Below are 11132 nucleotides of genomic sequence, written 5' to 3'. Positions count from 1 at the left end.
ATTACTATTTTTTAGATGGCTACTCTGGCTATTTTCATATCATTATCGATCCTGACGACCAAGACAAGACTACCTTCACATGTCCTTTTAGAACATATGCCTATAAGTGAATGCTTTACAGCCTTTGTAATGCTCCTGGTACCTTCCAGTGGTGTATGCTTTATATATTTAGTGACATGGTGGAGCACTTCATGGAAGTTTTTATGGATGATTTTTCTATCTATGGAGACTCTTTCAGTGACTGTCTGTCTAACCTTTTTAAGGTGTTGACATAGTGTGAGGAGAAGAATCTGGTTTTAAATTGGGAAAAATGTCATTTTATGGTTAAAAAAGGAATAGTGCTAGGTCATATTGTATCTAGTGATGGCATAGAAGTAGATAAAGCCAAATTAGATAAAATAGCGTCTCTACCTATACCACAGACTATCTGTGACATTAGAGCCTTTTTAGGCCATGCAGGTTTCTATAGGCGTTTTATCAAGGATTTTTCAAAATTAGCTAGGCCTTTAACTAATCTGTTTTTAAAAGATGCCATCTTTGATTTCAATTATGACTGTAAATAGGATTTTGAAACTTTAAAAGACGCTTTAACATCTGCACTGATTATACAGCCTCCCGATTGGTCTAAACCTTTCGAACTTATATGTGACGCTAGTGATTATACTGTTGGTGCTGTGTTAGGCCAAAAACTAGATGATAAGTCCACCGTTATTTGTTATGCTAGTAAAACTTCAAATGATGCTCAAAGAAATTATACTACTAGAGAAAAGGAATTTTTAGCTGTGGTTTATGCTTTAGATAAGTTCTGTCCTTATTTGGTTGGTTCAAAGACCTTAGTATACACTTACCATGCAGCTCTCAGGTACCTTCTCGCCAAGAAGAATGCTAAACAGAGATTGATTCGATGGATCCTTCTCCTGCAAAAGTTTATCTTAGAAATTAAGGATAAACGAGGGGTGTCAAAAATGTAGTTGTCGATCACTTATTTAGACTAACAAATGACAGTGATAATGATTCTGAGTCCATACCTGATTTTTTTCCTGATGAGCATATTTATTCTATTTTTTCTATACCTTGGTATGTCGACATTGTGAACTATTTAGCTTCTGATATTATTCCTGATGTTTGGTCAAAAAATGAACGTAAATTTTTTTTTGCCAGAGTTAAGTTATACTACTGGGATGAGCCCTACTTTTTTAAGTATTGTGCGGATCAGATTATTCGTCGTTGTATTCCCCAGTGGCAATATAATGATATTTTATCCTTCTGCCATGACAAAGAGTGTGGTGGCCATTTTGTGGTATGAAAATGGCAGCTAAAGTTCTTCAATGTGGTTTTTATTGGCCTACCATTTTTAAAGATTCCCAAGTTCATTGCAAAACGTGTGTTCGTTGCCAACAACTTGGGCGTATCACTAAACGTAATATGATGCCTTTAAATCCCATTATGGTAGTAGAGATTTGTGTTGTATGGGGCATTGAGTTCATGGGTCCTTTTCCTGTTTCCCAAGGTTTTATTTATATTCTTGTTGCCATGGACTACGTTTCCAAATGGATAGAGGCCATGGCTTGCCGTAGCAATGACCGTAAGACAGTTGCGTTTTTTGTTAAGGAATACATTTTTTGTCGTTTTGGCATCCCTAAAGCCATCATCAGTGATGGCAGAATGCATTTTTGCAATAGAGTTGTTGCTTCTTTAGGTAAGAAGTATGGAGTTACTCATAAGGTGGTGACTCCTTATCATCCACAAAGTAGTGGCCAAGTAGAAGTCTCTAATAGGGAAATTAAAAAAATATTAGAAACAACAATCAATCCTGATCGGAAAGATTGGTCTAAGCGTCTAACAGATGCCTTATGGGCGTATCGGACAACTTTTAAAACTCCTATATTAATGTCTCCCTTTAGACTTGTGTTTGGAAAACCTTGTCACTTGCCCGTTGAATTGGAGCACCGTGCTATGTGGGCTATTAAAATCCTGAACTTCAATATTGATGAGGTAGATGTCAAGCACAAATTGTAATTAAATGAGCTTGAAGAAATCCATAGCGATTCTTATGATCTCGCGAAGGATTATAAAGCTAACATGAAACGTGTTCATGATAAACAGATTTTGAGTAAAGAGTTTGTAGTTGGTCAAAAGGTTTTGCTTTATAACTCCCGTTTGCATATTTTCCCAGGGAAATTAAAAACCCGTTGGTCTGGTCCTTTTCTGGTTACTGAAGTCACCCCTTGCGGGGCAATCACCTTGGTAAATCCCAAGGATAACAGTACCTTTCAAGTCAATGGCCAGCATTTAAAACATTTTCACGAGTTAATATCCCTAGATGTGGAGGATGTCCTTTTACAAGACCCTGTCTATGAGGACTGACCTTTGATGTTTGGTGTACTTTCTTTCATTTCCATATATTGGTTAGTACACCATTAAGGTAACCGTGCCCTCCTTTTGGAGTGTGTGGCTGTAAGTACCGGATCCTAAGTCCACGTTTAACGTAATTCACGCTTTCCACTCTTGCATGTTTTCTCATTTTTGGGTTGTGTTTCTCTATGGAGTGATTTACGTCCTTATTGCTTATTGTTTTTCTTTATATTAAACCTTATTCATAAAAATTAAAAAATATTACAACCCTATAAATAGTAATCTAGCAAGTCTCAGGAATCTGACTTTAAAAGACCCACGTTTTTAAACAATTTTTTAAACCCTGTTTTCAAAATTTTGTTTGGGGGTGGGGTGTTTGGTCTTTCCATTCTTGATCGCTCAACTTCCTATTCTTGTTCTTTATGTCGTTTAGTCGTACTTTGATTCGGGTTGACACAATCTATGAATTTAGATTTCTTTGGATTATATAACTTATATCATTAACGCGTTTTGAGGCATTTTCCATCTTCTTATATGTCAACCACAGTTAGATTTGAGTTTTTTTTTTATAGATCATTGGATTGTATTTTCTCTGCTGATCGTTTTCATAGCTCATTCGCAAAAATTGGACCGTTAACGAATCGGGAATATTAGTTTTAAGCTATATGAGGCATAGGACAAGATGGGTATTACAGATTTCTTTTGAGCTTGGGCCTAAACGATTTAAAACTCTACGCGGTCACGTGCCCCGCACGTGACCCCCTTTTAAAACCCCACGTGAATTTTTCTTTTCTTTTCTTCTCGCCTCCAAAACTCAAGAACACCGCCTGACAAAGAAAAACTTTGAGCGTGCACGCCCTCGTCTCCAGACCAATTTGAGCCCTCCCGCGCCCTAACCTCCACACAACCCCAGTTCTAGTTTCACCCATTTGATTATTCACTATCCCACACTTTACCTTCACCACGAATTTCAAATCCAAAAACTCAATGGCTCCGAAAACCCCAAAAATTATTCCGGAACAAGTTTTTAACGCCCAACAGTTTGCACCCTTTTTCGATGCTGAAATGCGTATTAGGAAATGGGAAGGGTTGTGATATTCTACGGAGAATTATTACCATATGGATTTGGTGCTTGATTTTTATAAGAAGAGGGAGATTATTGGTCGTAGGATTTTTGTGAATGTCAATGGTAGTCGGAGGGAATTGACTGCAGCTGTGTTGTTTGAGATTATTGGCATTGAGCAAAGAGACATCATAGTGACAATGCAGGAATCTCAGCTTGGGGAATCAGTCCTTTGATGACGGAGACTATATTGGAAGGACATTACAATCTGGGCTCGCATTATGTTCCTCAGATGTCTCTAAGAAGAAATCAGCTGGTTCTGGCTCAGTGGGTTGGTAGGAATGTTATTGCCACCACAAAAGCCAGTGACATCAATTTGGGTTATCTGCACATTCTCTGGACCGTCCAGAACAAGAGGTATGGATTTTGCATCCTTTTATTTATTTTACAAGAGATTGTAGTAGTTGGTCAATTGACCGCAGCCTTCCCTGCATTGATCACGAAGGTTATGTTGTATTAGGGATGTGTGCCAGAGACGGATATGGTTAAGTTGAAGGTTAATGAGAATGCACGTATTTATAAGGAGTGTATTCAAAAGGAGTGGCATTTGCCAGAGGTTTTGGCTGCTGAGATGGAGTCGGATGAGGAAAAGGAGGCGGATACAGTTTGTTTTGATGTAGGAGCGTTAGAAAGTTCTACTACATAGGTAGCCCGTGTTTCCTTACTTCATCGTGGCCTGGGAACTCTCCATAGCCAGTATGAGACGATTTGTACAGGCCAACGTTCTCTTAATGGAATATGTGAGAATATCCGGACTAAGAAGGTTAACATTCAACGTAACTAGGATAGCCTTCAGAAGAATATTCAATTGCTAGGTGATAGTCACCATGATCTCCAAGCTAATATGGAGACTCTCGCTCAGGCTAGTCAAGAGCGTTGGGAAGCCATGGATAGCTACATGGAGCAACGTTTCAGGTAGAAGACCTATGACGCCTGCCACCTCACGATGGTTCTTCTTCTGTTGACTCAGGAAGGCGTAAGCGTCGTCGACGCAGGACAGATGGCTCTGGCCCTTCTTCATCTCGTGGCTAGTTGTGTTGTATTATTTTTTTTTATGAATTTCCCTGTTTTTAGTAGAATTTGATTCATAGTTATTTAGTTAAGTATTTAATATTGGATTATGTAAGTGGTTGTTATTTGAATTTTAAGTTTGTTTAAATTTTTTGTCCAAGTATGCTATCTATTTTTCATGAATTGTCCCTTCCAACTTGTTTGGGGGTGGTATTATTTCTTTTAGCATTATATTTGATCAATATCCACATACTTTTGGAATGAATGTTGCAATGCTTAAGGAATCTAATATATATGAGCATGTTGCTAATGTGGTATAGCTAGAATTAGCTATTGTTGTTTGGTGCAACCTCAAGGTTAAAAACATGGAAATTGCTAATAGAAATAGGTTGTTAAAACCATTTAGAATTGCTGCTGAGATTTCTCTCGGATGTTTCTATTTTTGGTTTTATTAACCGTTTTCTTATTCCATCTTTTTCCTTATCAATTAGGGAACCTTAGCTTGAGGACCTTTGTTTAAGAAACTAGTCCTCTATAAATACATGGCACTCCATATACTTCACGCTGCACCTCTCACTTTCATATCACAGGCATTGTTCGGAGTGCACACGCCCTTATTTTGCATTATAACTTAGAGCGCCCGCGCCCAACTTCCAATATCGCAGAATTTTCTATTATCAGAGTTGAGCACGCACGCGCCCGGACTTCAACACACCTCCAGTTCTATTTTCTAGGGTTTTCTAAAGTCACTTCTAGGAGTTCAGTAGTGAGTTTGTTTTCAATGAAATCTCCTCAAATCATACCGAAGTACTCCTTTGAAGAATTGCTCGAGAGTGACACCTATGGGTACTGGTTCCGCAACTTGATTGTGCAGTCTGGTTGGCAGCCTCTAATGGTAAGTGCTGATGAATCTTATTCTCCTGAACTTACTGCTTATTTATATGATCATTGTAAGTTCTTTTAACGACCGGATGGGGAACAAGTGTTATTCTCTGTCGACATTGATGATGTCACTATGGATTTAAGCAAGTTCTTGTTAGCCTTTGCAATTGGACTTCGTATGCCTACTGCCCAAAACTCATGGGGCTATATGGTTGATAATATGTACAACTCTAACTCTCTCTCCTATATATGGAGGACTAAGGCACAACTCTAACTCTCTCTCCTATTAGTTAATAATTTAGTTTTCTTCTTTAGTTTTAAACCTAGTTATTATTTTATTAGCCTAGCCACCATTAATACAAACCAAGTTATTTTCAATACAAGTGTTCTTTAATTATGTCTTCTTCTCATTATTATTATGTCCATGATAGTCTATTGAATCATAGCTAAACCTACATTAGAGGGGTTTGATTAAAGCTTTGATGAAGACTTGATGTGTTAGTATAGAATAGTTGTAGTAAGATATTCCACTCTAGAGGGTAGTTAATTCACCATGAGAATGGGTTTCAATTGCCTCACATGCTAATTATTAGTTGGTAGAGATGTCATGAATAATTAGGGATAAAAAGACCTAACATTTATGTGAAAACATAAAGATTAGGGGGGTTGCAACAACTCCGTACTAGCATATTTGGGATTAATCAAGGTGGAATTCAAATCTCCCTAATTCCTTCTCCATATTCTACTCTTAGTATTAAATTCCCATAGTTTAATTTAGAATATCTTTAATATTAATTCTCATCATATTAGTTTTATTAGAATTATTACTCTCATCATATTGTTGAATTGCTTAAATTAGTTAAATTGTTACGTTCTAAGCAACTAGGAGTGGAACGAATTTTGCTCCAGTTTATTATAAGATAATCGAGGGTAGAACTTTGATAACAATAGAGTAAAGCATAGTTTACTTCTTCCTTGTCTTTATAGCGTAAGTAGGCGTAAACAAGCATTTTTACGTATATCAGATCACAAATGAGTGATTTATTATTTATTATACTAATCTCGTTTCGTAGAGTGTGATTGCATTAACCTTATGCAACAATGCCTTAAACCACTAGGAATTCCCTAATGAACGAGCTTAAGCCTCATGAGATTTTTCCAGTGAAGGTAGTCACAAACTTCTTCTATTTAGTACAAAGGGTTTTCTTTCCTTATTTATTTTCAGAAGTTTATACATCTCATTAGCGGAGAATAAGGACAAGCCCCTTTGAACTAAGAATAATGTATGTACAGTAATCATCTAAAGATAAATGCGCAAACATGAGCAATAAAATGCAAAAGCAGAGTCGGTTCTGAATCTTTGGAGAGTGTTCTTAAGGTGGGTTCTCACAAGGATGTATTAAAACACAAACTCTCTGATAGATGCACTCAAGTTTTATTCTCTCAAATGTAGCGGGCATTTATATTCCTCACATACATGAATGATGTAAAAAAGGAAACTTGGGTCGATTGATTACACTTGTCACTTACTATCACACCATCATATTCCTAATCGAGCTAGATGTCTTTTATTAGGAGTTACGGGGCTAGGGTGATGGTTTAGAAATAAAAGGAAGGGAAAAGAAAATCTGATACATTGAGAAATTGGGACTTTGTGATACTTTTAACTAGAGAAGAACCTCGTTTTATTTTTTCCTTTCGAATTGTGATTCATTCTTTAGCCCTTTGGCTTTGTGACTCCATATGATTTTGAAATTTGGGAGTTCTAACTTTGCTTTTGTTTCTTTTTGCTTTTATTTCTTTTGATATCGACTCCTTTTGATTTTGAACTTTTGGGAGATTCGATTTTTAACTCCTTTGATTTTTGGAGTTTTGGTTTTTGATTGGTCTTTACTTTCTTTTTTTTTTCTTTCCTTTTCGAAACAATTAACTGATATGTTTTTGTACAAGGTCTTCTCTTCTCTTTTTCTAATATTCATCCAATTCTCAACTCGTCAGCTGGGTAACCTTTTTATTGTGTGTTGTAACGGGTCAGGGATTGATGACAAAGAATAAAAAGGCTTTTAGAAAATTGTGAAGGCTCAAAAAGGTAACTAGAGGAAAACTATCTTTTTGGGGTTTTAATGTTTATTTGGCTATATCGATTCAAAAAGGGCCTAAATTCTCTCCTAGGATATGGCGTGGTGATCAAGCAAGTGGACGTGTGGTCTTTTTATTCGGACATCCTTTCTGTCATCACTCTGTAATCATTCAAAAGAGGCTTTTGTCTAGATTCTCACAGGATATGGAACTTACCTTGGTCTTAGAAACTCACTACTATATATAATCAAATGCTTATGCATGTCATTCATGAAAATATGCAGAAACTATTGTATGTATATTAGTCTAAGTTCGAAGAACCAATCCTTACTATATTGCTAAAATGAGACTTCTAAACTTTTTATTCATCATAAAAAAAGGAAAAAGACTTTTGGCACTAAACAGAAAATTATTTTTGTTCTTTTTTTAAAAAATATTTAAGAAAGAAAGAAATATATATACTACTATATCTAATATAAGAAATGCCTAGTTTTTGCAAAATATTACTATACCACCCCCAAATAGAAATATGTTTGTCCTCAAAGTATGAAGAGATGATAAGAAAAGAGATGACCATAAAAACATGAGCAAAAACATCAGTACATCTATACTCTGTTCTTCGTGTTAAAAATATACCACCCTTAAATAAATTTGGGGCATGGGTTGTTTGATATAGAACGAGGAATACATGGTTTATTGTACTAGTAGGTTACGTAATTATTTCACTATAAAAAACTAAATATGCATGCAGAATTATACTAGAATTTTAGAAAAAAAAAAGATGTTAAATGCAAGTATGTAAACAACTATCTCGAAGTTCCAGTTTCGCAAGGCCCAGTTCCGGGTTGCACTCCCGAGTCAAGGTGACTTAGTAAAATATACCTAAGTCCGGGCCATGTGACCATGTTCGGTCTCTTAGATGAGCTAGTATTCCAGGTCTGGGTAAACGCAAGGCATGACAAGTCCGGCTTTCATGAAGTTTAGTTCCGTAATGTAATCCCAAGTCCAGATCATCGCAAGGCATGGCAGGACCGGTTTTCACCAAGTTTGACCTAATATACAAGGTTTGGGGCATGGTCATGGCAGGTCCGAATTTACAGTTCCTTACACTAAGATAATGCGAGATTTTGTCGATACATTCCATTGAGAAAATCGTGGCATAAGATGTCCCGTACATTTTTACCCAGATTTTTTCCTGAAGGGTTTGATTCACAACCCATGAATAAAAAAGGGGGGCATCTGTGTGTGCATATTTTAGCAAATAGATATGTAACACGTGGCAGCATCTTCTTAAAGCTCAGATATGGTCTTAGTGTGGGTAGAAAGTACCAGAACACACTTCAAGTCCAAATCCCTTCACTTCCTAGGTTCGGAAGTGAGAAAAGAAGAAGTGGTTCATAGGCTTTCGAACTAGTTGGAATAGTAGGTTCGTATAACCAACTCCTAACTATGAACTCCAAATCCGGAACTCAAACTGCGGGTTCGTAGGCTTTGGAACTAGTTGGAGTAGTAGGTTCGTATAACCAACTCCTAACTATGAACTCCTAATTCGTAGCTCTAACTACTACTCCGAACCTAAACATGTTGTTTTGTTGTTTAAGTCAATAAAGGAGACCTATTTGACTTGGAAAACATGGGGCTTCTAGAAGATTCAAGATGAGACTTAACAAGTTTGTGGAAGTTCGGAGTCCACCTTTCAATAATCCAAGATATATTAAGGGATGTTCATCAGTCCCAAGGTCGGTAGTTTGTGGATATACGATGTTGATTTCCTCCAGAATTGAAAATGCATTACGGATCTTTTCTAAGTCGGATATATCCCCAAAAGGAATAGTGTTCCAATCTATTGTGGGAATTTTAGCTTTGGGCACAATTGGAAGTGTAACATCTGTAACTGCTCTATAACCCAGCACTGCTATTGCCTCAACAACTGAAACATCCAGAACTATAATGGTGGGTACTGTATCCGACACTGCCTCACTAATTATGGAACTCGCCAGTGATTGATGAGATATTGTATACGCAGTAGCAACGTGAGATACTGACTTGATCAACCTAGATGTGTAGGCTCGCTAGCAAACCCGATACAGCAATACCAACCAAGACCGGAACTGATGGAAATCGGAATTTACTGTTCAAATTTTTTGAGAGGAAGACGTCAGCTGTTAGAACTAACAGATGATCATCTTAAAATAAGAGAAGAGGATTTAAACCAAGCAAACAGTTGAAAATAAATCCTTTGCTTCAATCGGAAAAAGGAAATAAAAGGAATCGGCGGTTTACTTACTTTCTTTCGGTACCCCACAACTCCCAAACCTTGTCAATGGCGATAAAAAGCTTCGACCACTCATTAATGGCGATACTAAAGGAAAAAAAATTGAATATTTAAGTTGGAAACATAAGCTGTTGGAGCAAAAAGGTTGGGAGCTTGTTGATATCGTTTTACGTTGGAATCATGAGCTTCGTACTCAGTGGAAAATACTAATCAATTCTTACTGGCGGCAGCAACAAGTTTCTTGGAGTAGACTGTACTAACAGGAAGAAGGAAGAAGGAAGAAGAAAGGGCTTCAAGCAAGTAAAAACAAAGTTAGCGAAGGGTATTTTTATTTGTTATGTTCAACAGTTCGAGTTTCGCAATGCCCAGTTACGGGTTGCACTTCCGAGTCAAGGTGACTTAGTAAAATCTAGAAAAAATGGTCGTTCTGTACCATGAACTTTGTTGGTTTTATCAGTTTAGGCCAAGAACTTTTTTTTTTTTAGCAAATTGGGCCATGACCTTTCTTTTTTGTATCAGTTTGGACCACCGGTGTATTTCCGTTAGAAAATTTGCCCATGTGTACAAACTGCTGCCTATGTGTACAAACGTCTGTTTATGTCTAAACTGACTAAACAACACCGGCCACTCCCGCCAATTTTATATTCTTTCAAATCTACTACTAACATCCACAATCTTATGGACTATGTCTAAACCGACGGTTTTCAATTCCTTTCTTCTTCTGTTAGCGCAGAGAGTAGCCAACCCAGTTAACCAGTCCAGTAGCACGGTCTCGGTCCTGTAAGTAAAGAGTTGCCACATTACAAAACAAAACTGAAATCCCATTTCATTTGTTTTTATGATGAAACCATTGCCATAAAACCAACCCACTCTCAACTCAACAACAACAAGAGCAGTTTAGAATCCAAGCTTTGTTCGGTGCCAGTGCCTACGCTTTGCGTTGTACCTAAATTATAAACAATAAAAAAAATGCGAGTCAGCTAAAAGTAGGAGAAAAAAAAAAAGAGATTTGAGTGGGGTGAAAATAAAGAAATAAAACCCGATGGTGCTATCGAGACGCATACGGATCCAATGAGGAATAGGCTTGTTCGCCTCATCTTCTTAGCTAGCTTCTTCTTTATCATGAATGATTTGTGTGGACGGCTGTAAAAATATAAGTAAATGAAATATTTCCTTTAATCCGAGAGTAGCCAAAAATAAGAAATGATTTGATGTTTGTTGAGTCCAAGAGTATACGGTTTCGGTTCTTTCAAATAAGATCTGTCGATGGTCGGGTCTCATCGACCGGCATTATTCTTTCTTTAAACCACCTTCTCTTGATGTAGGAAATCTGGGCTGACCTATCCAGCAAACAAAAGATGGAAAGAGCAATGTGTTTCACGTGTTCCGCGAAGGCAAAAGCTCTTG

At 37.2% G+C, this 11132-nt stretch overlaps 1 pseudogene; it reads right to left on the bottom strand.

Moving 5' to 3' along the window:
* Positions 1-10372: 10372 nt before the first annotated feature.
* On the bottom strand, positions 10373-10855 carry LOC147507552 (large ribosomal subunit protein eL39z/eL39x-like; annotated as a pseudogene).
* Positions 10856-11132: the final 277 nt, after the last annotated feature.

This window comes from Coptis chinensis, chromosome 3 (assembly GCF_015680905.1).
Source record: "Coptis chinensis isolate HL-2020 chromosome 3, ASM1568090v1, whole genome shotgun sequence".
Lineage (NCBI taxonomy): Eukaryota > Viridiplantae > Streptophyta > Magnoliopsida > Ranunculales > Ranunculaceae > Coptis > Coptis chinensis.
This window is presented reverse-complemented; position numbering and strand designations above follow the sequence as displayed.